The sequence below is a fragment of the Phaenicophaeus curvirostris genome, chromosome 1, assembly GCF_032191515.1.
Source record: "Phaenicophaeus curvirostris isolate KB17595 chromosome 1, BPBGC_Pcur_1.0, whole genome shotgun sequence".
NCBI classification, from domain to species: domain Eukaryota; kingdom Metazoa; phylum Chordata; class Aves; order Cuculiformes; family Cuculidae; genus Phaenicophaeus; species Phaenicophaeus curvirostris.
The window spans coordinates 40,871,990-40,897,515 of record NC_091392.1 but is presented as its reverse complement, the minus strand read 5'-3'; the positions used below and the strand labels follow the sequence as shown (position 1 = coordinate 40,897,515).

Below are 25,526 nucleotides of genomic sequence, written 5' to 3'. Positions count from 1 at the left end.
ATAGTACAACCCTTAATTTATTGTAAGCATGGACACATTTAAAATAAATCCCTCAATTTGTCTTACAAATAACATTTAAGTGTTTTTGAATTGAAGTGATGTTTGAAAAGCCAATTTCCCATCAGAGATGCTATTTGTTTCATTTTACGCACTTCATTTGTCTTACTTGATTGGAGAAAAAATAAAAGCTAACCCCAGCTACTGAGAGTAGACCCTGTCGCACTACTATGTTGCTGGAGATATTGTAACAATTTTTATTTGGAGCTCACCTCCACACTTGTCATTTACAATGAATATTACATTTTAATATAAAAGTAATTTGGGGGTTAGATGCTGCACAGAACCTTGAGAAGAAAGTAATTCTGAAGCAACTAGCATTTTTGTATGCCCAATTTCAAACTTTACAGTGAGCCTGATTTCTTTGGTCAGGGGGAATAGACCCCCTTTCTCTGGAAAGAACTAATTGCTATAGGGAACTTGGCCCTTATGATTTATTTAAGAGATAATTGTACATATACATATGTATAATGTTCATATAAGATGTACATATACATCTATTAGGCAGAAAGGCAACTAGCTTTATCCTTAAAAGTGAGCAGTAACACAGGCTGCCATGTAACTGTGGAGTTGTGTAGTTTTAGAAAGAAAACTTGTGGTTGATGAGTTCCTTCCTCTTAAGGTTATAAAGAATGATAATCCTAAATATTGCTGACTTGCTTAAAATAATTGCAGCTGTTCTCTTCTGATTGATAGGCCCCTTTTCAGAAATTGTTCCTAAGATACTTCTAAACCCTCCATTTTGTGTTTCTAAGTAATACGCTGGATGAAACCCGTTCCCTCTCCTTTCTCAAGATCCTTCTCCACTTGTTTCATCCAGAAGAATGCAGGAGGACTCGCATAGTCCTAGTTTATCCCTTCTTGCCCTAGAGAAAAGAAAAAAAACATCCCTTAACCAAATCCTATTTGCTATTCTTGTATCACTATTATCAGTGAAAGGAATGGGAAAGACAAATGACTAATCTCTTCAGCTATTAGCAACTTCTGTATGTAAGTATCACTACATTTCTTTCCTCCAACTGTTCTGAGATAATTTCAGATTACTTTAGGCTTTGGCTAATGTGTCTTCCATTTTTACTGAAATTAGAATGAAGAATTCACCTTTTTTTGTGTGTGTGTGCCTAAATACGTTAGGAAAATCTTTCTAACAGAACAGACCTTACCAGCACCCTCAGAAAGATGCTGGCTGTCGAAATGAAAATCTTGGTGTCTACTTTTGGCAAAGAGCTCAAGCACAGATTGATATTGCTTGTGGTCACTGCAGCTACAAGAAAAATACCACTGTACATCCAATGTACATAGACACAACAACTCATTCAAGCTCCAGATGGCATGTTGGTACATGCACATGATGCTACAGCCACGTTACCGTTGTAACCTCCCTTACAGCTAACTGAACTATGTGGATGGATTCTGAGGCACAAACTAGCAGGACCCAGGGACTCAGCCTGCTGTGATGCCTTCAGGAGGCTTTTCTGCCTCAGGAGCTTTGGCCATGCTATAGTGGACGTTTGTTTCATCCATGTTTTGCCCTGCACGTACGTACCTGCAAAAAAGGGCTAGCGCTGAGTCAGAAAGTGCTTAGCTGCTTGCTGGAGCACAACTCTTGGGCATGTGGGATCCAGACCTCCTTGCCTGTCTTTTGAGATGTGCCTTCCATACTGCTCCTGGACACAGACCATGCCTAGGTACATAGAGGCTACTGTGTTTTCCTTGGAGGATGCTTTTGGTGAGAGAGGTGCAATAGCTGGACAACACACCCTACATGTCCACAGAAGCAGAGCATGTGGTGTTGGGCCTGGTACCTGATTTCCTACAGGACAAGTGGAGCTGGGTGTCACCAAGGCCTGTAGGACCCCTTCAAACTGCCTATCAAGACTCAGCCAGTGGCAGGGTGGGTGTTTGTGACCCTAGAGTGACTACATGTCCTAAAGGGTGTGCTTAGCATATCAACTTGGAAGGGTTCTGCCTTGTTATCCTCTCCAGCTTGCCCCATTTCTGCGCAGGCTTCTCCCAGGGCTGCTTTGCCGTGCTGTGGAGGGCAGGTGGACACATTCTGCTCTGTGCAGGCCACCCAGAGCTAAACCCAGGCATGTGAGGGGACAGGAACAGGTCTGTGACCACAGAGCAGACTGTACTGCAGAGATGAGGTTGAGAGCACCCTGGGTAGCAAGGGTGCAGAAACGCACGGGCAGGGAGGAGTGTGCAAATGCACATTGCTTTCTGTTCAGTCTGATTTCATGTTGCTTAGCTTCCAGGGAGCTCTGAGAATAGCAATTACAGCACCGGGCTTAATTGTGGAGTATGCAATTTGGATATTAGCGTTATCTCCGCTCTCACTCCTTTCTTTTAGTTCAGATCCAATTCCGCTGCCTGCCTGCTGGCTGGGAGCCTGTTCCTTTCCCCTTATTATTACTATTTTATGGTTATTGTTAGTATTTCATTTTTTTTACAGCATGCCTTCTCTCGATTGCTTCTGACCACGCGGATCATGATCCCAAGGTGGGGGTGGGGGGAAGCGGACCCACGGATCCCCTGGGGGCTCCCCGCGGAGCTGCGAAGCTCTGGTCCCAAACCGAGCCCCAGCCTAGCACCACGCAGCGGTGTCACCCGCACCTTGGCGACCAGGCGAGGGCTCCCCTGACGCCCCCGCCGGGTGTCGGAGCCCGAGACCTGCCCTCTCCGGCGGTGGGGAGGGGTTGATCTCCCGTTCCTTGCGGTGTCTCGCCTCCTTCTCTCCTCCCGTTTCCCTCACCCGCACAGCCCCCGCTCCCCGCCCCTTCCTCTCCCGAGCCTTGACGCTGCCCCCCTCCTCACCGTTTTTTTTTTTTTTTTTCCTGCGTGTATATTTTATTATTATTAATCATTAAGCCGCTTTATTAGTTCACCTTCCCATGCTTTCTCCACCTCCGGGAAGCATTCTCCGAGCTTTTATCTTGCAGCGGATTTTTTTTTTTTTTAAATGTATTTTTAGGGTGCCGCTCTCAACACTTCCCCCTCCCCGCCCCATATCTCCTACCCTGGCAGCATCAGAGGAGAGGCTGGAGAAGTTGAGCGTGTCTGAGGTGGATCAGCCTTGCAGAGAGAGAGAGGGGGGCAGCAGCTGCCCAGTGCTTGAAGCAGGATTTGCTGGTATGTACGTGGGTCTGTATTTTATGACAGCTCTAAGTGCGAGATGGGGGGGGGGGGGGGGGGGAAATAAAAACAACAAAAAACCAACAAACCCACAACGACCACCAAACCTGCGAGTTCATTAAATAAATGCTGCATAGCTGTGTGCCGGAGGTGGGGAGACCCACCAGGGTGGGGAGACTAGAGAAAAACAAAGAGCCCAGCGAGCCGAGGGGGCTGCGTTCTCGCCCCGCAGGTGCAGCAGCCCCCTCCGCGTGTGCGGAGCGCGCCCCACGCGGCCCGCGGAGCCGGCGGGCAGCGGCGGCTGCACTGCAGAGGGGTGGGCTCGGCCCTCGCCGGGGGCTGGGCCGGGGCGGGGGGCTGCGGGGCGGGAGGAGGAGGGGGCTGCGGGGCGGGGGGAGCGCTCGCCTGCTCGCCGCGATTCACATCGCGCCCGCTCGCCCGGCTCGTGTGCATATGCCCATCCCGGGAATGGTGTAGTCAGCCCGTATCTGAATTATTTATAGACTCGTGCCAGCTGCTTTTTTTTTTTTTTAAATTTAATTTAATTTTTTTTTTTATCCTGCTCGTGTGCACTGTTGGGAAATGCGTTTTGCCTCCCTTTCTTCTCAACGTATTAATGTCTTTGTTGGGGAGAGGGTTTTATCCCCTTCAGACACCTCTAATACAAAATTGATGCTTATTTTTCCCTTCAGGAAGGGGACGCTTTGAGGATAATCATGCTTCACAGAAGAACGGCACCGACCTCCAGTTGCTTTAAACATAACCTCCTCCACTAGGGCTCACGAAAAAAACCAACAACAAAAAAAAGAGAATAATTATAAGAATAATCATTAAAAAGGCGAAAGGAATGCTTACTCTGGAACCTGCATTTGACGATCATCACCACTCGCGCTGAATATCCTCTGAAGTGATTCTCTCCGGCTTTTGAATTTGCACCGCTTCAAGACGCAAGATTGCCACAAAGAATCCTCTTTTTTTTAATTGTAAAGCCAAATAGGATTTTTTTTTTTAAACTCATTCCCCCACGTTTACCCCCCGACCCTTATTCTTCTTATGTGGATATGCAAGCAAGAAGAGAAGACTGGACATTCCAAACATGCTCTCTCCCTTGATCTGTCCGTCTAGAGGTTCTGCTTCTACAAACCAAGGTAGGGAAATTCCTCTTTGTGGGTATTTGCTGGCAGCTCATTTTGGTACGCGGGCTTGCCAAGGGAAGACCACTCGCGGTAGAACAAAAGGTTTAGGTGTGCTGCTTTTAGAAGCAGATACAGCAAAAAAAAAAATTGAAAAAAAAGGAGGAAACATTCACCAGACATGTTGATTCCCCCTTGACTTATCAAATAGGACATGAAGAGAAGGCGAGAGGGATGCTTTGGAGTTACATACTGCGTCGTGAATTAGGGGAGAGTCCCTTGGGATTTTTCTGGGGTGGGTAGTTGGGGTGGAGGGAGACACGAGAGGAGGAACATGGCTTTGGGAAAGGGAGAAAACGAAGATAATCTCCATGCACGCGTGCATCTATCCATCCATCCATCGACCCGCAAATCGCCTCTTTCTTTTCCCCGGTCCAGCGGCTCCTTGCCATGCTTTGATGTGAAAATAGAGCCCGTTAGGGACTACAGTACGTAGAAACCCGCTTGTTGCCGAGGAGGAGGAGGAGGGCGGTGGTGCATCCCTTCAAACCCACGCCGGCCTCGCGGTCGTGAGGGGCCTAAGCGCGGGGGCCGGGGGGGCCGGGGCCGCCCCTGGCACCGCGGCAGGAGCCCGCCCAGCGCCGGGGGAGCGCGCCCGCCTGCGTGGAGGTGAAGGGCTATTTTAAGTCCGAGCACGTCAAGAGAGACTTAACCTGAACCTACGAGGCGCTGTGTTCAGGCAACTTCACGGGTTTTCGTTTATCCCCCTGGTGCTGTCAGCGGGCATCGCGGTCCCTCTCTCCGCCGATCCCCCTCCACCCCCTCAGCCCCCCCCCCCCCCGCGCCTCCATCCTTCGCACCCCGCGTTCCCACGCGGGCAGCCCCCTTCCCAAACCCCGCTAGGGAAAGGGATGCAAAATGGCTATCGTGCCGCTCGGCTGTGGATACGCGAGAGACACCGGTGCATCCCGCCCGTAGCGTGACATGTGAGTCTTCCCGTAAGATGGTGGCAAGACAAAAGGAAGAGCGGATCGCCAGCGGGGTGCGGGAGCCCCGGGCACGGAGGTGTCGAGCGTCTGCGGGTTATTTTAAGCCTCAGCCTGTTTGAGGGCTTCGCCGCTTCACGCGTGGGAGACGGAGGCGAAGGCGGGGGGGGGGGGGGGCAGGGGCTGCTGCGGCCCCGATCCCCGCCCCGGGCGCCCCCCCCGCCGGCCTTCTCCGCACCGCGAGCCCCCGCCCGGGCTCCCCCCGCCCCACCTGCCTCCCGGCCCCGCGGCGGAGCGGAGGCCTGGCAGCGGCGGGGGGGGAGGCGACGCGGCGCGGTGCTGTCCCCCCCCCGGCAGCAGGGGCGGCCCCCGGCCCGGCCGTCAGGGGAGCCGGGGGTCGGGGGGGCCCCCAGCCCTCGGGGCACCCGGAGCATCCTGCGGCGGGGACGCGCCTCTCCGCCCCCTCCCTCGCCTTGATCCTCTTCCAGTGGCCCTTTCACACGTTTCTGAGGGTGGGTTTGGATTCTTTTCTCCAGTCTATTGTCAAAAACCGGGAGCGGTTCCCCGTCGAGGGGTTGAGAACCACCTTTCCTACCATATTCTGGCTGAGCTTCTATAAATAACTAAGGCTTCCCAGGGTTTATCCGCGCCTGGATCCTCCCTGCTAGAGCTCTCCCTCCCTCCTGCTGCCTCCGCAAGTGGGAGTAGAAAGTTTACCTGTGCGGAGAGGAGGGCGTTTGGGAGCCTTTTTCCCATTTTCGGGAGGAATGTCACAGGCCTCGCAGTTCCTGGCTGCTACCAGATCCACGCGAGACCCCAGCGGTGCCCAGGGTGTGGGGGATTGTAGCCCACTCCCTCGGGTCTCATTTCCCTGTGAGAGCCCCTAAAAGCACAGCCCCCGAGGGGATTGCAGCGGGGCCCTGGTAGGATGCACCCCACCCCTTAAGGAATAGGACAAGAGGAGAGGAGGGTAGAAGCTGGGGTGAACCCAGCTCCGGCCCCTGCCCCTCTGCCACTTTCCTTGGGTTTTCCGGGCAGATTGGAGGTGAAAGGGGTAAGTTGCCTTGGATGTCGGGCAAGGGCGGCAGCCCTCGGCAGCTGGGCTGTGCTGTCTGCTTCCCTGGAGAGTGCTGGCCACCACTGCTTGCCCAGTGCCTGCCACAGCTGCCAGCCTTGCCTGCAGGGCACCGGGCACAAGCGGGTGCAACATCCCGGCCGTGACCATTCCTAGCCATGACCTGGGCCAAGTTTGGGTGGAGAGCAGGGAGGATGGGAGTTTGGGAGGGGGTCTTACAGCTTTGATTCTCAGCAGTGGGGCTACGGCGCATTGGCCCACATTGTCATCTTGCCTTTATCTTCTGGTCTCTCTTGCTGCTACCTTGACTTGGGACTTTTTCTTGCCTTTCTGCTAGCTCCAGCATGGACAAAAGGAGATATCTTCTACTGTTGCCCCCACCATCAAGGTGGGAGGTGTTCAAGGCCAGGTTGGATGGGGCCTTGAGCAACCTGGTCTGGTGGGAGGTGCCCCTGCCCATGGCATGGGGGTTGGAACCAGATGATCTTTAAGGTCCCTTCCAACCTAAAATATTCTGACTCTAAGATTTTATCAAGCACAGCCACCTTAGGTCTTGTAACAGGGCATGGGGACAGGTGGTCCCCAGTGAGCTGCCCCTTGGGCAGGCAGGGAGGGCTGGGTATTCAGCACCTCCAGCTCATGGGGACCCAGTGCCGCCCCACTGCTGAAGACTTTGGGGAGTGGAGCAGGTACATGGCACCTGGTGGATGTAGGGTGACCTGATGTCCCTCAACTGCAGCTCTGGGGAAGGCGGCATTGCGGTGCTCTGCAAGAGGGAAGGTGTGGGTAGGGAAGATTTTCAAGCGATCACCCACGCCACCCCAAAGCAGCAGATCATGTAATCACATATCCTGGTTTTCTGTGGTCTCCCACCACACCAGTTTGTCTCCCAGTCCTGCGTGGGGTTCTCAGAAGGTTGGGATAGGATGGAAGCAGGTTGAGGGCGGAGTGGGGAAACAGCCTGGTGTGTGTGAGACCTGGTTCAGTTTCCCCTTGGCTCTGCCTTGGGTGTGCAGAGGCAGATCTCAGCAGGGAAGAAGGAAAGAAGCATGGTTAGAGCTGCTGCTATTCTTCCTGGGGACTCTGGGCTCTGATTTGGTGAACATACCTGCTGCAGCAGCCTGGATCAGCCTGCTCCAGCCCTGGTGCCTCTTGTGACCCCTTTGACAGTGAGACCGTAGCTGGGCAAAGGAAGATGTCAGGAGCAGCCCCCAGCCATCCTGGTCTGGGCAGGGTTCTTGGGACACCTGCATTGATGGCTGTTTTACAGTGTTACCTGTGTTTGCAAGATGATGAAGACATCATGGGAAGATGGAAAATAGAGAGCAGGGGTGGAAATGCCAACCCTCCAGCCTCATCTAATAAATTATTTTGCTTTGTTTTATTTTCATTTTGGATTATCAGCTGCTCGTGTTATAAACCCCATATCAACCTATGAACCAGCACCCTGTCCCCAAACCCTCAGCTACAGGGGGAAAAGGTGGCAGCATTAATTTCTGCGTTTCATCTGCTGCTGGAGCTCAGTGGAAGCTGTTTCTTGTGGTTGGTTTGGAAGAGGGCAGGTGGACACTGGCTCCGAAGCTGGGGCCATTCTGCTCTAGCGCATGGAGCTGTGCTTGGATTCCCACGTCGGACTCGAGTTGCCTGGGCTGGCACCAGGAATCGGTGTCTCTGCAGCACCATGTGGGAGGTCTGGATTTGATTACTTAGTGCTGTTTTCTTATTCCCCCAAGCGGGCAGAGGATGGGAGTGCTGTACAGACAGCAGTGCTTGTCTCTGCAGTGGGCTCCATTCCCTGCTCCCGTCTTTTGCTCCTTAGAATGTGCAAAAGCTGCCTGTGAGATAGTCCACACTGAGGGCTGGTCCCTGGAGGTTTAATCTTCTTGGCCTTTAGGGAGGCCAGAGCTCTACTTTGCCTGTACTCTACTTCTCAACATGGCTTGGTGGGCAGTCGGGAAAGAGAGTTATCTTGCAGCTGGAGAATATGCAGAGGTTTTAATATTTTTTTTTCTTTTCTTTGTATAAGCTGCAATTTACCACAAAGACATGGATTAGTTAATAGGAGAGATGGGCTAGATGATCTTTTTGAGAGAGATAGCTTCATGTGCTGTGATTACCTAATCTAAAACAGGATACTGGTAGTATTTGCCTGTCATTAGGGCTCTAGGACTGCCTGACTCTTGAAATTCTGTGACTAGCCTTCTTTGAGATACATTTATACTTGATGTAAAAGCAGGGAGTGGTTGGGAGAAACATGGCTGATAAGTTATCTGCTGTTACTCCAATCTGTCCTCTACCCATCCATCACGAGAATTCTTTAAACAACAGTGAAGCAACTTACACATTTCATTGTTTCGCCGCAGTCAGACAGACTAGCTACTGCCCTGGGTGCCTCCCTGCATAAGACGAAATGGCAGTTTGAAGATCACAGCACTGAAATATGTGGAAAGGGAATCACAGGAAAATAAGATATTTAAAGCTAAGCATGGCCCTCCTGTTATCATTGCCTTGTCCCTTTTGAGCCTTTTGTTTCTGTCTCAGCTAAGGCCGTCATAATGGGAGCTAAAAAGACCCTTTCTCCAGCCATCAAGGGAACTCCGCCATCCTTCTGACTTACCCATCTTGCTTGTCTGGTCATCTGAAGACAGGCGAGGATGTTCCTGGCAGGTATGGCTGGCACTTGCTCTGGCAAAATTAGTTTCAAGGTGCTAACTGCCTGGGAAGCAGGAGATTGATCCAGCCAGGTTAAATGTCAAAGCTACCTCTCATGTTGGGGGAAAAAAAAAAGAATCCGAACAAATCCACCCTTTACAGTTCAAGAGCGCATGGCTTCCTCAAGCTGCAAATCACAAGCTTTCAGCTAGAAACATGTGTCAGTGTGTGAACTGGTGTGTTCAGAAGTCGACCAAGTACGCAGTGGTGATCTGTGCAAACCAGGCAGTGTACCTCCATGTGCCTGAGGTCTACTGCAAAAAAGCCCCTCTCTGCGCCCGTGGAAACAAATGTGTGGCACTAGGCAGTGTAGAACTGTGCTATGGTCAAGTAAATTCAAACCATGGCTAATTTGGACTTCTCGATAGAAGGCTGCTTTTCATTTAGTGTTTTCGTAGAAGCAGGAGAGAACGCTGGTTCTGGGCAGGAGGAAGGACTGGTTTCTATTTCTTTAATTTTCACGCATACACTGAATATGCTTGATGTGAGAGGAGTAAAAATATTGCTTTTTCTCATGGCCACTAAAAAGGGGAGAGGTACGTGTTTTGAGACTCACTGTCAGCTGATACTTCCTCAAATAGGGGTTATTCGCAGACTGTAAAGTATGCTGGGTGGCTCTCTTCCCTTTCTAATAGAACCAATGAAATACTGTATTTCAAAGCCACCAATACAGATGGATTGATTAACCATCTGGGGAACAAGAGAAAAGATGAATGAAAGTGTGGTTACTGGCTCAAAGAGGAAGGGATATTAAGTTAAAATGTCTGCAGTATTCACTCCCTATATGTCTAATCCCATCCACAAGGAAGGCTCAAAGCTAAAGAGTCAGTGTAAGTGGCTAAGGTAGAATTCCCAGAGTGCATACGGTGTCATTAATATTGGTGTGCATGGCTGTGCTGAAACATTTCTAGGAAAGAAACACTTTCAGGGGAAAAACAGAAATTTGGTCTTCATGGTCTGTTTGGTAGCTTTTCTCTGCTGATTACTCATCCACCAAAACAGATGTGGGGTCTGACCTGAATAATCCATGGGGTGTTATTCTGCCACTCCTGTTACACAGCCCCGGTATGCTAAGCGTGTAGGAGTTCATGTCCAGTTAACTCTCCATGTGACAAACTCATAACTTCTCAAAGTAGCAGTCAGTCTACACTACGTGGTCTGTGTGTAGCTATCTAGTTATGAAATGGGAACAGTTCTTGCTTACTACATTCCTACTCTGAATTTGAACCACCAATCAAGGAATGAATCACTCCAGCTATCGCCATTCTCTACAGGACCTGCTGTCCAGCCCATGTGTGAGCTCCGCATGCAATCTTTCGTTATTTAAAATGGTAAAATGTTATGTCTAACACCTATTTACAGAAGTGGTTAAGCTCTGCTTAGATAACTGCATTCTGTTTGGGGGCTGCACCTGTAAGAGACAGTAGGACTGGATAGAGTGTGGGGGAGTCAACAAAGGCAGTGATCACAGATCAGAGAAAACAAGACCTATAAAGAAAGGTTGGGAGAGCTAGGCAAGCTCAGTCTGAAGGAAAGACAACTGTGGGTGGATACCTAACTGTCTGCAAATACATAAAAGACCGTTATAGAAAGAGGACAGGGGCCAATTATTCTCATTAGTCACCGAGGACAGATCAGGAAATAAATGAGTTTAAGATGAAGCAGTGAGAATGCAGATTAAACATGAAATTCAATGTTTACTGCAATAATGGTTTAGTGACAGTAGAAGATGCTGATATATGTGGCAGAATGGATATGACCAAAGATATTTAAAGCTAGATGTAGGTGCTGAACTATCAGGATTTTGTATCTAATAAAATCTGTCTCCAGTGAGCCATAGATCATCATATTTGCATGCCTAACCAAACAACTTTGGAAGAAAGATAACGAGGTTGATCCGTTCTTTGTGCAGAAGGGAGAGACTGACTGTCCCATTGGAGGAACCCCTCCCTACCTGAGTGGATTTGGCTCTATGCTTCGACTCTCATATCGTACCTGTAAGAGTCAACGTGATGCTGTTGACTGATGGCAGAGCTTGAGCATATAGGGAGCTCCCCAAAGATGTCTGGTTTTCCAGACCTCTGGTATTTCTTTTCCCAGGGGGATGGTTAGATCTCCAATTTAGAAATCTGTGTGTAAGAGACTTACAAGGAAATGGTGCTATAGCATTTGCAGGTGCAGTTCTTTAATCCTGGGGTAGCTTGGGCTGTTTTATACTAAGATCATGTCCCGTTCATTAAGAAGCTTCCATCTGTCTGTAGCCATCGCTTTCAAGGTTTTACACTATCACAGCATCTGAATAGCTAGTGTGCCAAAACCTGATACTGCAAGGGGAGGTGACATATATCATCACATCCTGAACGATGTGAAAATGCATGCCTTGCTATTTCATGTCATTTTCTGTCTTGCAAGATGAGCTACAGTTTAAAGGTGCCTTCTGTTTACTCACCTTTGATGCTTCTAGAAGATAGAATGGGATTTGAGGAGCCACAAGCATTGTGGTTGGTGATAATCACTGGTTTCACTAGCCAGCCTTCACAGTTGCACTTCTCTGTGCTCTTGGCTGTAGGAGCTTTCTGTGTATGGTCATGGTTTGGATGGACAGCTCTATTAATGGGTTCAGAGAGGGTTCTCCCTACTTTGAGTCAGTAGAGGTTCCTGTGCTGGTAGCTAACAGGGCTGGAAATCCTTTTTGAGATTGTGAGTTTGGCCGGCATTGGGAATGTGCTATGTGCCCTAAAGCCTGTGCCAGTTTATATCCTTCTATGTATCAGCAGAAGAGGGGACTGTGGTACCACCTTGCTGGTGGATTGCACTATATTTTTAGCAGAGCAACAAGCACATAATCCTGACTTCTGTTGTTTTTTGTTAGAATCAACAGTTTTCTATACAGGTGTCCAGGACAAACTCAGGCTCAAATGAAGGAAATGACATGATAGACTCTCCTTTTTTATTACAGTTGGATTTCAAACTTTTATTTCACCTCTTCTCCTAATCTCTTAGTTAGGGTTGCTGTGCACTCTTAAGGGGCTAACATGCACAACTCTCTCGTATGGATATACTTTCTTCCATGTATGATTTCCAAATAATTATTTGGAGAATTTTGCGAAAGGAAACAACTGAAATACTTACTAAAGTCACAGTTTCAAAACAGACTAGAAGGCGAGATGGTTACTAAAAGCCAGCTGAAGCAGATAAGATTTGGTGTCATGAACCCACTGATAATTTACTAGCACAAATACCGTGTCCTACATCACAGATGATTGCCTAATGAACGTAAAATTATTTTCAGGTGATTGGCATAATAGCCTAATGATAGCTGAAGACAGCAGTGGGTGTGCATTGCCTCCAGCTGTGGACTATGAACAGGGCATAGGGGGATATGAGTAGGTGAGAAGTTGCAAGAGCAAGGGACTATGGTTTCATGCTGTTACATGGGACCTCTGCTACTCCAGCATCCCCAGCTGGGAATGAGGTCCTGGAGATATGCTGTAGGTGATTGGAAGATGAAAGGCAAAGACACGAAATGAGTAGTGCCTGGAAATGAACTGCAGAAGGTCTGTTAAGTAATCTAAAGCTGCCTCTGATTCCAAGGGCAGTCCAAAATCTTCCCAGCATCTGGGGGCAGGTGATTTTGAAGCCTGTGCTGTGAGAAGAGTGGCTCGACTGCTGCGTGGAAAAGTGTAGAGAGGCTGCCAGCTGCTTCAAGAGGCGGATGGAGAAAGGGTTGCTGCCATGAATCTCTTTGCACTAGTTAAAGTGGCATGTTAATTAATTGCACATGGATGGATTTCTGGGGAATTTCTGTCACAGGACTCTGCTGAGAAATGCATTTGGAGTGCATTGTGGTAGAGGAAGTGCACAAAGATGCACTAACTCGTGGCTACTCACACGTAGGCATACGCTTACATGGAAGGCATGCAGGAGGGATCTGCTATCCCTGCACCTTGCGCTCTCCTCCTCTATAATTCTCTGGTATCACTGGCTGCTGTAGTCAGTGGCCTAAGCATCTCAGGGGAGATTCCCTTGTGTCAGACGTGTTTCAGCAGAGGCAAGCTGAAACATCAGAGGCTGACAATACCCAAGGGATGGTCTAACGAAAGCGACAGAATGACATAATCTGTTCTCTCAGTCTCTCCAGCTCTCCATGTTTTTGATGCAACTTGAAATTGCCATCTAATTTATTACTGAAAAGGTGAATGTTTTATATAATTAAAATTGCAAAAATAGCGTCCCTAAACATTGAAAGTTGAAGTATAAAAGCAGCTTGGATGTGGTCTGAGGTACTGTGTATTTGAGTATTCTGGGAGGAAGCTTTTAAGACTCCATTTGGAAATAACAAAGTGGTAAATGTCACAAAAGTATAAATGGAGTCTGAGAAGGGACATTGCAATCATTTCATTACATGATGGGGGGCCTGTACACTAAACAGATAAGGAGATAACAACTAAGCAGCTTAGAAAAAGAGGATAGCTGTGGGATGTCTGCCTTTAAAGATACGGTGGCTCTTACAGAAAGTTCTCTTTGAATCTCTGGTTTGAAAGTTTGCAAACTTTCAAACCAGGGATTCAGAGAAAGCTGTAAGGATCATGCTTTATCTGCTTTTAATTTGCACCATTTCAGTGGGGAGTAAAGCGGCTAAAAGGCTTTCTGAACTTCAGGGCTCAGAGAACTTTGCAGGAGCTGAGTGCCTGTGCCTCAGTGCTCTCTGAAGCAGGAGCTGGATATCCACAGTGGGTGTCTTGCATGAACAACCCTTTCTGTGCAATGATTTTGTACGGGAGGGAGGATTAACTTTAAGAAACCAGGAGACACACAACAGGAGATGAGTGTTGCTTAACGACATACCTTGCCTTAATACTCTTATACTTTTTTTTGTGAGAACACTGAGGTGAAATAATGTTCCTTGGTCACAGCTTGTTGGAGAGATCTCTGACTCCAGCTTTTGACGTTAGAGATGATGATTAAGGTTTTTGACAGAAGAGGTTTGTAACGTAGTGAATGTGGCAGGAAATGGGTTTACTGCCCCACCAAAAAAAAAAAAAAAAGTAATTTCTCAGATCTTGCTAATTCTGCACTGAAATTAATTAGAACATTTGATGTGTTTTCATGAAAAAGCAGAGAAAAACCCAGAATAGCTAGCAGCCTGGGAAGCAGAAGAGTGACTGGGTTTTGGGTGATGCATTCTTACTCTGCATGCTTTGGACTGGAGGCTTGTCCCCAAGGCTGTACTAGCCAACATGAGAGCCCAGACTACTGGGTCCTCTGCAGTAATACTTTCTCAGTTGGAGCTTTTCCAGTTGGAGCTGTTCTACTTTATATAAATGCCTATTCATTGTGCTGGAGAGGGAGTGCTCTAACGACTAGGCTGTGAGGGTAGTTTGTTTCTTTGGCCCGATCTGAAGTAATTACTTATATAAAGGCAAATGACTTCAGCATGAAAGAAATGGAGAAGTAGGCTCCATAGCCCAGAGGTAGTGGAGTCCTCTGAGGTTCAGGAGACATGGGAGCTAGTTCTTCCTCCAAATTAGGCAGTGCAGGTTTATTCTTGGTCTGTTTCGAAAGCATTTGTGTTTCCTAGTGACAATAAAATGTTTTATTTAGTGTCCAGCTCCAGTGCTGACTACAAGCGGGAGAAGAAGTGACAGGAGGAGGTGAATTCCCAGGGAACAAAGACCTGATTCTCAAGCAAATGCTCTTAAACAAAGGATAAGAGATGAGAACTACAAAGACTCTGTGACAGGAAGCCAGAGTTATTACTTCAATGAAAGTTTTTATCATTTCCTATAATGTGCAGGGAGCTTTTTAAAGTTATCTCGAGATCTTTAAAATCACTTGAGATTTTCATTCCTGCAGTTGGTATCCCTTGGTATTCCCCTCTCATTGTTTATTATACTTTTGCTTTTATAAGCTTGATGCAAAGTTTGACTTTTATATGGAAAGGGGAGTGTTCCCAGAAGCTAACACTAGCTGTGGGAATCATTGGAGAAAGAGAGGGTCCTTCAAAGGGCAGTGTAGAGTAGGAGCCCAATGGATGTGCTCCAGCTTGCCGCCTGGAGAAGCCATCCCTATTGAGTACAAAAGCAGCCTTGGCAGGTGTGCTTCTTAAAGGCTCTTCTTTTCTGTGTGTATGCGTGTTAAGGATATACAGGTTTGAGGTGGGAAGAGACAGGAGTTGTATTAAATTTTGCCACCAAATTTGGAAAACAGTCTTGATTGAGGGAGAAACCAAAGTTTGCTAACCCTTGGTGCTTCATCTTATATTTTTCCACTGTAAGACTACCTGGTGGTCCATCATTTTTTGAACGTGAAGGCCTGGAGACACCTCAGTCTGGGTCCAATGGTTCCCAAACATGATTTTAATTTTCAAGAAACAGCATTGTCCATATAGGTCAGCCCAGCCATGATGTCTGGACTTCTCAGGCCTTAATTTCTAGCCAGAGAGTGGCAAGTTGGCATGTGAGGTCCCTTGACATGACCAGGTATCATAGGACTGGTCCTTGCCACCCCATAGAGAACTGTCTCTCAGGACACTGCAGGAAGGCTAAGGAGAGATGACCAGGGCTTGCTGCTTCTATAACCACTGAATCCCAGGAGGAGCTGATGTAAGAATGGCATTTAATTGTATGCCTTTGTACCTCTTTGCCTGTATGAGTTTAGAAGCGTTGTCCATTTCCACCAAGGAAGATGTTTCATAAGAAAATATTGCTTGCATGATGAAGCATAAAAATAGAACAAAACAGAAAATTAGAGAGAAGCTTTGCCCTGGCAGTCTAACTGTGTCCTTTGAAGTGCACAGGGTAATAGAGAAATTTGTGTATCTTCTCTGATATGACAGTCTTCTGTGATACTGTAGTTTGGCAACTGTAGCAGGACAAACTGTGATGCGTACCTACACAATGGTTCAGCTGCAGCCCAGAGGCTGGATTCTCTGTCTCTTTGAAGCTGGGCAGAATCTTGGCATTGGCTGTGGTGAGGACTGGGTTGACTTTGGATGTCTGCTTTGTGGTACGTGATGCAAGGGCTCACGATATTTTCTTGAATTACTTCATTTCAAAGTATTATTGTTTATAAACTTACTCACTTTTTGGATCTGAGGAACATCTTAAAGAGCTGTTGAGGTACTACCTAGGTTGTTATTTTGATGCCTGCAATGAATGCTACAAAAATCCTTGATGTTAGCTGCATACAATGGGTGTTATTTTTTGTCTTCATATTTGATGATTTCATTGTTTTGTAAGAATTAAATGATGTAACTTTAAGGATACCGACAGAGTCTTCAACGTTTCTTTTGCTGTACAAGTATTGAAATGTTTTCTTCATCGGCTAATGTATTGCTTTTCCTGCAGTATAAAATGGCAATAAGTGTAGAATCTGGTTCATTTTCAGTTTTTGGATCAGATTAAGTTGTGCCGAGTTTTCTCCCCCAAATCCTCATGGACTGTGCCCGGAAGAAAAAATCAATGACTTTCTGGTAAGAACTGCTTAAAATGGCTGTATTTGGCATAGTTGAAATTTCCAGTTGAACAGAATTTAAGACTTTTAAAGCAATTTAATATTAATTTTCTCATAATCTGAATCACTTTGAAAGAGCAATATAGAACAATGGTATAAAAGTTTCAGGACAAAACTTGGTGGAAAATCATTGAACTTGATTTTACTGTCAGAGACCCAGAGAGAGTGAAAAAAAAAAAAAGTTAAAGACTTAAATTAACTTTAAACCACCTCGTTTCCTTTATTATAGGGTGTTTAAGTATTTAGTGAACCTAAAGGAGACGGCAGAAAAGACAGTGTTTGGTCCAATGCTCCTCCTGGATATGACAGTTCTACACGTTCTTTAGGTGAAGCCTCGGGTTTAGAGAAGTTCGTAGGCAAAAGACTTAACTTGAACCTTGGCTTTATAGAATTGCTGCATTTATTATACCAGCTAAGGAAATACAAAACTTGGATAAAAGCATCCAGAGATAATCAAGTCAATGAAAGATCAGCATAGTAATGTAAAGAGAAGGCAAATTTCACAGCAGGTTAAGCTGTGCCTCTTAATATAACAGGTATAACCTGGAGAGAGGCAGACTTAGGCTTGATGTAAGGAGGAATTTCTTCACCATGAGAGTGGTGAGACACTGGCACAGGTTGCCAAGGGAGGTCGTGGATGCCCCATTCCTGGAGGTGTTCAAGGCCAGGTTGGGCAGCCTGATCTAGTGGGATGTCCCTGCCCATGGCAGGGGAGTTGGAACTAGATGATCTTTAAGGTCCCTTTCAGCCCTAACTGTTCTATGAATCTGTGATAACTGGAAATGAAACATTATACATTCATACCAGTGAACAGAAGAACATGCTGTGCAACAACCTTGAGCACCACTGAAAGGGTGATGTTGCTTGGTGCAAAACTGGCAGGGCCTGGTGGATATGTGATTGAGAATTGTCTGCTTGCTAGAGCAAGATGATAGGAGACATGCTAAGATTTTTCTTAGCCATAGTCAGCTTTTGGCTGAAGTTGGCTGAAGCCAAGCTGACCTTCTCCATCCTGGCTGAGCTGGTTTAATACACACTGATCAGCATTTGGCAGAAAATGCCCATCCTTTGTGTGTGCCAGGAGATGTGGTCAGGTGGTTTGACTGGAGTTCCTCTTCTCTAAATTTATGCGTAGCTCTGGTCTTTCTTTGCAGGCTAAAAGCATCCCAAGATTTTGTGAACTAGCCTCCCGCAAGGAGGACTTATGGGCTTCAAGGAAGTCCAAAGTGTAGAGGTGGGAGAGGTGAATGTGTGCACCTGCAGCATGGTGCATTTTCTGAACATCCAAAGGATGGATGCTGTGCAGTTTTGTACTTTTATTGAGTCCACTTTGTTTTCCCTCTCCTCAAACTGATCCTCTTTCCTGTAGTAAGGAACTTGGAGGTGATGCTAAACACTGTCATAAATCCAGGCAATTCACACACCTTGAGGCTTTTCAAGTGACTTGAGTTGTGCTAAGCCTCTTCCCTCACGTCTTTCCATTGGCACGTGAGTCTGGAAAGTTAAGCAGAAGACCTTGTCTTGCTGCTGGTGAGGAGGAAGTGGGCTGACATGGGTCATGAGAATAGGTGATGGCAGGAGGGCAGATTTATACACCTCATTGGACTTTCACTGGCAGTAAATTGCTCCTGGGAAAGCCTGGACCATGAAGGACTAAGAGAGCTGACTCATAAATATACCCACACTAGTAGTATATAGGCACGGGAGAGGGTGGGAGGGAATAGCCAGTGCTTTATTTCCCCATTTTCTAGGGAGAGGGAAACTGGTGCTACGGCCTGCTGGGTATGGGTAGATATGCCTTTCCATTCACCTCAGACCCAGAGCGTGAAGGGAGCAGGCACAGCCAGAGGCACAGTGGAAGGGCCCCTGACCCACGTCATTCAGACATTGCTAAGCTGCGGCTGCCTTGTGGCTAGTGGAAGCAGGATTGGACTAAGCAGCATCTCCCCCACAGAGCTGAACAAGCATGGAGGTGATGCATCAGTCCTACCCAGGGCTAGCTCTATTCGCTCCTGACAGTGTGGCACCTCACTTTGCTCTTCCATCCCCTTCCCCCCTCCTTCTGCACAAGCCCAGCTGGACTTCTTGCTGTCACCCCTGGCTTGGTGTCAGGGCAGCCCTGCAGGAGACGAATGTGGTTGTGGGGCAAAGCCTGTCTCACAGTCTCACTGCCTTTGAACTGGTTTTGGAGCTATTGGAGGCTCTGGTGTCTGCAGGGGAGCTGGGGAGGAGAAGAACTTTGGAGGAGAAGGACAAGGTTTAGAGGAAGGGGAAAGGTTTTTGTTTTTTTTTTCTTTCTTTTGCATCCTAAAAAAACTTTCTTTGCGCCCAGGTTCTGCTTCTGTGACTGCCTGGTGCTCAAGTGGTGTCTGGGGTGCTTTGCACCAATATGATGTCTTACAGGAAGGCCCTCTCCTGCCTGCCCCTCCTTTTGGGATGAAGGAGAAGGGGAGCCTTTGACACCACAGTCTGGAGGAAGCTGATGTGCAGGCTATTAGAAAGGTGCCATGTCCATTTTGAGGGTGCGTATGAAGAGGACAGTGGACAGAAATGTACCCCAGCAGTGGTACATTTGGGTGATGCTTAACCAGCACTTGCCCAGGGCTCCCGGTTGCTCCCACAGAACTTAGCACAGCTCTTCAAGGCCTACTGCTTTTTCTGAGAGCAGTAGGGCTTGATGCAAAGCCATCATGCAGTGGCTCAACGTGTGTGTGCCACCAAAGCCCAACTACAGCATTTGAAAACCCTTTGGCAGCTTTCAGTGAGGGACTGATGCTTGGCACAAGCATGTGAAAAATCCATATTGTCTTGCAAATTTAGGGATGTGCTTTGACTTTACTCTGGTGACAAACCCCTGCCTTTTGCTTTGTGAGAGTATTTCCATTGGAAATCAAAGAGATTTGAGATATATAGCTGGCTAAGCAGTCATACCTCAGAATAGGATTTGGGGATTAGCAGAGTGGATAATAAATTGAATAGTAGGAGTTAAAATCAGACTGCACTCGTAAAGAAAGCAGAGATGAGAGGTACACCCCTGGAAAGCAGTAATGCCAGAAATGATACTGGGGTTACACCGTTTAACAAATGAGATATGGGCTCACAACACAATGCGGCAGCAAAGAAGCTGATGTGATTTCTGGATTGAATAAATGGAGCCATTGCATCTCAGAGCGAGGAAATGTTTTCTACGTGTTTCTAGTCATGTTTGCTTCATGTGCTTGGTCTGAGTGTACCTAAGGTATTGAGTTCAGTTCTGGAGAACTCAGTGCCCAAAGATGGCAGCAAATTAGAACAAATTCAGTGGAGCAACAAAAATGATTAAGATGCTGGAGGGATTGATCTAAGAGGGAAGATTAAAGTAACTAATTACATTTAGCTTGGCCAAATGACAATTAAAAGGGAGATGTGATGACTGCCTTAAAGTGTGTGCTTAAGAATGTAAACACCAAGGAGAGAGAGAGCGAGCGAGGAATTGTTTAGTGCTGTCGGAATGAGGTTGGTTAGATGCCCGGTCTGCGCTGCTCGGGGAGTTGTGTAGGAACCTAAGCAGAACAGAAGTTGCTGTAACCAAACAAGAGCAGGAAACTGAACAAAAGGAAGCACTGAATAGACAGCACGGTTCCCACTGTGAAGCGTGGCAGAGGGTAAAGCTACCATTCCCCAGGAAGCATGGCAGTCTTTGAACAAAAGTAGCCCTGGGAGCTTTGCTACAAGAAGTGTCTAAAATTCTTCCGGAGAGGGGGGAAAGGGTGCAGTGTTCCTGCAGGAGTCCACTTCCTCTGGTTTGCAGGACCTGTAGATCTTCCTTGTCCTTTTGGCTGTGATTGTGTAGTGTAGCATCCTCGTTTGGGTGTGGTGTTTTGAAAAAGATAGTTTGTGGGCTAGAGAGGGAGCAAGCAAGGGGAGAAAGGTAGGTGACAGTAGACACCAAGACATGTAACAATATGCTGAGAGCCAGGCATATTCAGTCTAGAGGAAAGACAACTGTGGGTGGAAACCTAACACTGCAAATCCATAAAGAACTTTTATTAAGAGGAACAGGGGCCAATTACCCTTTAGTGACTAAGGGCAGATCTGGCAAAAAGCGGGCTCTTAGCTAAAGGTGGGAAAAGTGGGATCTGTATGAAGGAGAACTAAATGTTGGGTGACAAGGAGGCTAAGGGGGCATATGCGAATCACTGGGAGTATCTATGCCTAGGGATGATATGAGACACTCGCCTTTTGGGGGATGACACGGGTATCAGGAAGCTGTTCTTGTTTCATCGAGATTCCTTATGATTTCATAGTCTTTAAAAGGCTCTTGAGCATCTAAATGAGCCAGTGCTGTGGTGCTTTATCCTTGCAGGCTATTTGTTCAGGACATATTTGTTAATGTTTCTGTTTAATTATATTTTTGTCTTTGATTATGGATCTGTTTGAATGCTGCCTTTTGCGATGAAGGGACTACGGATGAAATGCATGTTTCTTGCAAAAATGCAGTAAGGAGCTAGTTTCAGCAGAGTGTGGATTAGCTGGGTTTTTTTGCCCCTTTGGTGTGATTCTTTTTTTGATGTATGAAATAGCTTAATTAGCTTGAGGAAAAGAAAAAGTCTCTGTGCAGTACTGTATCTCCTCATTTTGACAGGCACAGGAAAATATCATGAAGCAAGAGCTTTTATCGTAGTGTTTCTCATCTAGTTATACTTAAGAAATTTTGCACATTTTTTCATATAAAGTCCATTTTCAGATGCTAGGATGATATTCTGTACCTGGAAATGTTAATTTCCTGATCTGCTTTTAAGACTGAGTGCATTTCAAAGTGAAATAAAAAGGTGAGAATAAGAAATGGAGCCACGAGCCATTGCAGTATCTCAGCTGGTGGCTCCAGTCTCTCTAGGTAAATGGTGCTGTGGGGCCTGATGTGAAGAGCATCCTAAATGTATTATTTTGTAATACCTGTTTAGGAGGCTGTTTATAAAATAAATGCTTCAGCTTTGTTCCCTTTATGATGGTGACAGTGTCCCAGTGACACAGCTAGTTCCTGGGCAATTTTAAGAGGGAGTTCAAAGAGTGATAGGAGACCAGGATCAGAGAAACAGGTTCTTCCCATAACTTTGGAAGAACACCTTTTAAGGCAAAGGCTGAAGCATTGTGTGCAAGTGGGACCGTGCTTTCCTGGACTACAGGGAAGGCTTCTTTGTGGTAAAGATAGGAGGTAGGTCAGCAGGGTCCCATGTCTGACTTTTCTGTGCATTGGCTCTTACTCAGTTAATCAACAGCTGTTGTCAATAAACTCATTTCCCTTCCCTGCCTCAACAGTTTGTTCCTGCAGCACGTCTGTGGTCTGGCAAACCCACCTTTTTTGCTGGTTGAGGGCATGTGAGGATGTTGACTAGAGTGGCTGAAATGCAAGCATGTCTCCTTCTCCCTTGCCCACTACAGGCAGTACCTTATGAACATGGGACGGGACAAGTCTTTAACAGGAGCAGGCTTTAGTCAGAGCCCATTAACAAGTCACTCGGCATACCTATTCATCTGTGGGCTGAGATGATGGACACACACACCATGCAGCTGTATTCAAAAGTCACACTTTCTTTTGTGTTTGTGAGGTGCCCTGAGGCTTTTCAGCTGATGATGCCATAGAAAAATACTCTTTACTTGGTCTTGACTTTCAGAGCTCTACCCTTGGCATCCTTCAGTGGTTTGGCACTTACTGAAAGAAATAAAGCAAAAGCATCGTTCAGAGCAGAAAAGCGCTTCACAAAGCATATTCTGATGAAGTCAGCTCCTTGAACAGCTGCAACAGGGACAGGGAAGCAGCCAGAAATACATAAAGGGGAATATGATGGGAGATTTATGCCAGTGAATACCAGTCTATGATGAGTCCTGCAAGATTTATGCCTAGAGAAGATCTTGGTGCTATGTCACCTGCAAAGCCCTCATCCCAGACTTCCAAGGTGCTGCAGCCAATATTAGATTTGCAGATGTCCTGCACAATATGTGGCTTTGCATGCAGTCAAATCTCACATCATCTGTGAAACAAGTATGGGGCATGTTGCTTTTCCCTACATTTCTGTCATGACAGTACACTTCTTATCTATCTATCTATCTATCTATCTATCTATCTATCTATCTATCTATCAATTTTTGGAAGGCAGCTGCTGGGCTTACACAGTTTGACTTATCAGTGCTGACATAGTCAACCAAGCATGTGCTCTGGACCTGCAGAGTCCTTAGGAAGAATTGCAGTCCTGTTGCTAGTGTGTGAGACAACGGTGAGGAAATTGTCCTGGAGCAATCTACAACAGAGCAGAATATTTCTACCTTTAAGTTAGCTTTGAAAAATTTAAAATGCTACATTATTCCTAAATAAATGAATAAATACACTCCCCCCATCCCACCCCAAACACCTTCACTCTAGAAATTAGTTGATTTGAACAATACAAAAAGATGAAGAAGGTTAGTTTCTTTTCCCAAAGTGTCTCTCTCAGTGGCCAGGTTTGCCTCTGAGTCAGAACGGAGGTGTGTTTGAAACTGCAGAAGTTTTGCCCAAACATAATCCTTCTGCTTTGCAAAGCTCTAGAAAGTGGCTGTTTGAGAGCAAAGACTCGGCTTAGATGCTGGCTTAGGGACACCAGAACTGACACAGAGAGCAGCTGCTCTGAAGGTTGTGTGGATAGAGTCAGCAAAGTGAGAGTCTGTACTGGATGCGTGAATGTACACGTGTATATTCCCCTGCTAGCCGTTGGCTGGCCTGTCATCTCCGGCTAATGAGGTTTCTTACCCCAAAGGGCTACATACCTGGATGCTCCCAGCCAGCTCTGCTGTGCTCTCATGTGCTGGCATTAGAAGACAGATATATAGGACATTCTGACCTGCTTCATGCTTGACAGGCTGTAGAAGCTGATTGCTGGAGGCAGCCTTTGGTCTGCTTGCACATTGGGTTCAGGGATAACGTGCAGAGAAGTGTGGACCATTAGAGCTGCAGCCTCAATGTACCACAATTCGTTCTGTGTGACTTTATAGTGCTTGAGAAGCATGAACTGCATTGTACAAAGTCTTTGCAGCAATGTGGTGTAATTTCTGAAGAAGACAGTGGACATATCGACCTTCCACTTGTCTGTAGTTTCCAGTGGGAGCCAAGGTACATAAGCTGTGTCTTTCCTGTAGCCCCTTTCTGCTGTTGGTAATATCCACTGACAACTTTTTTTCCTGCACAATGCTGCAGGTTGAAAAGGCTGATGGCACCCAAGGTGAATCACAACATGTTGATGTATTTACTTTACCTGTTGCTGTGTAGAAGCCTGAGATCTAGACATTGAGGTTTTAATGGCTCCCTGCCAATCAGATTAAATATTTAGCAGCAATAGGTTCTGGGCATCACATTCCTGACAGTGTATTTCATGCATCATTTGCCATGAACGTTGGGAGATTTTTAGCTACCGCTTGCAAAGTAACTCCCTATCCACTCTCTCTCTCATCTCCTCTTTCCACCATCCCTCTCACTTTTCACTTTTGTTCCTGTTCTCACTTTCTCTGCTCTGCTGTTTCCTTCCCCTTAGCTTTTCCTCTCTTCGTCATTGTTTTTCACTGGTGTGTGATTGTGTACATTACACCTAGTATGGATATCAGCTTGTGATGGCAGAGTAGAGGCACTGGCTGCATCTAATCAAGCATTTTTCTTGGAAAAGGATGCACAACTAGAAGAGGGTGCAGGTTGATGGCCTCTTTGGGGAGTGGGTACCCCTTGACTCAGGGAAGCACCCTGAGAACAAAGAAGGGGAAAGCGTCTTTATCATCATTCTTCATGATGCAACTCATCTGTCTGCATTCTGTCTTGTTCTTGGCATATGCAACAGTTGCTCTGGGACTGTGACTACAGGACAGCCTTTTTACTTTTAGTCCTTTTCTGGCTGATGCCTTTTTAAGAGAAGACTGCATGGGCTCAGTCATCCAACTGGAAGCATTGTCATATACAGCCCTATGGATTCCCCTTGTCCCACCAGCTGTTGGATTGCAGCAGACTTCTGCTAGCTGTGCCCACACAACTGGCTGATACTCCCATTGTTGGGATGAGGCCCATCAAAACCAAAAGTCCAACGAATGTGGAGGTGGGGGGAAAGAGGTGTATCTCTATATGAGATTTCAATATGACATGATATTTTTGGTACTGGCAGAGAGTTGTCTCCTGGGACACAGCAAGCAGTGCAGGGGTGGCAAGGATCTTCCTCTACTTTCTTCAGTGTGCTGGACAACTGGTTTCAGTTGTATAAAGTACAATTGTGTGGCGATCATCTGAGTTTTCAGGCATGATGTGTAAGGAGATGAGCCCTTTCGAGGAGCTATGAGAGACAAGAATGATCACTGCAACTAGCAGTGGTTCAGGGCTGATAGTGGGTTATGGAGGGTGAAATCTCCTGGGCTAGTGAGCTCCATAGGCACACTCACACATTGCGTGTTTTATACTGCAGAACTTTCTCTAGAGCTTGCTCTTCTTTCATGCATTGCTTACAATGATTTGATGCTGTTCATTACAAACTATGGTCAGATGTTTTGACTCTGAATTGCCCTGCTCCCTGGACTGTTTGGTACGTGCACTTTTTCCTTTGCTCTTGCTGCAAGCATGCTGCCTACCTGAACATGTCATTGCAGTCCCAGAGGAAGCTTGTGGTTCTCATTGCCTCCATGTTCATCCCATGGGATTGCTGCTCTCTGTTCCTGTAGTCTCATATCCTGTACTCTGCCCCGGCTTTTGTAGCAGTCCTGCACTTCCAGTTCAGGAGATGTTGATTAGCGCCAGGGACAGATTTTCCAAGTGGGTTTCTTCTGGTGTGAAAAGTCTAAAATGCTCTGGTGAAATAGCATCCTCTTAATTTCTTATTTCTGTTGGCATGGGGCATAACCTCTGTTCACACCACCACTGCTCTTGCACTA

General features: G+C 46.8%; 1 protein-coding gene across 1 annotated transcript in view; it reads left to right on the top strand.

Moving 5' to 3' along the window:
• Window positions 1-3,087: 3,087 nt before the first annotated feature.
• GRIN2B (glutamate ionotropic receptor NMDA type subunit 2B) overlaps window positions 3,088-25,526 on the top strand; it is a 218,656-nt gene continuing 196,217 nt past the window's right edge. The window contains exons 1-2 of the mRNA XM_069854582.1: window positions 3,088-3,189; window positions 3,885-4,340. The gene's annotated coding sequence lies outside the window, so the exon portion shown is untranslated. The remainder of the gene's footprint in view (window positions 3,190-3,884; window positions 4,341-25,526) is intronic.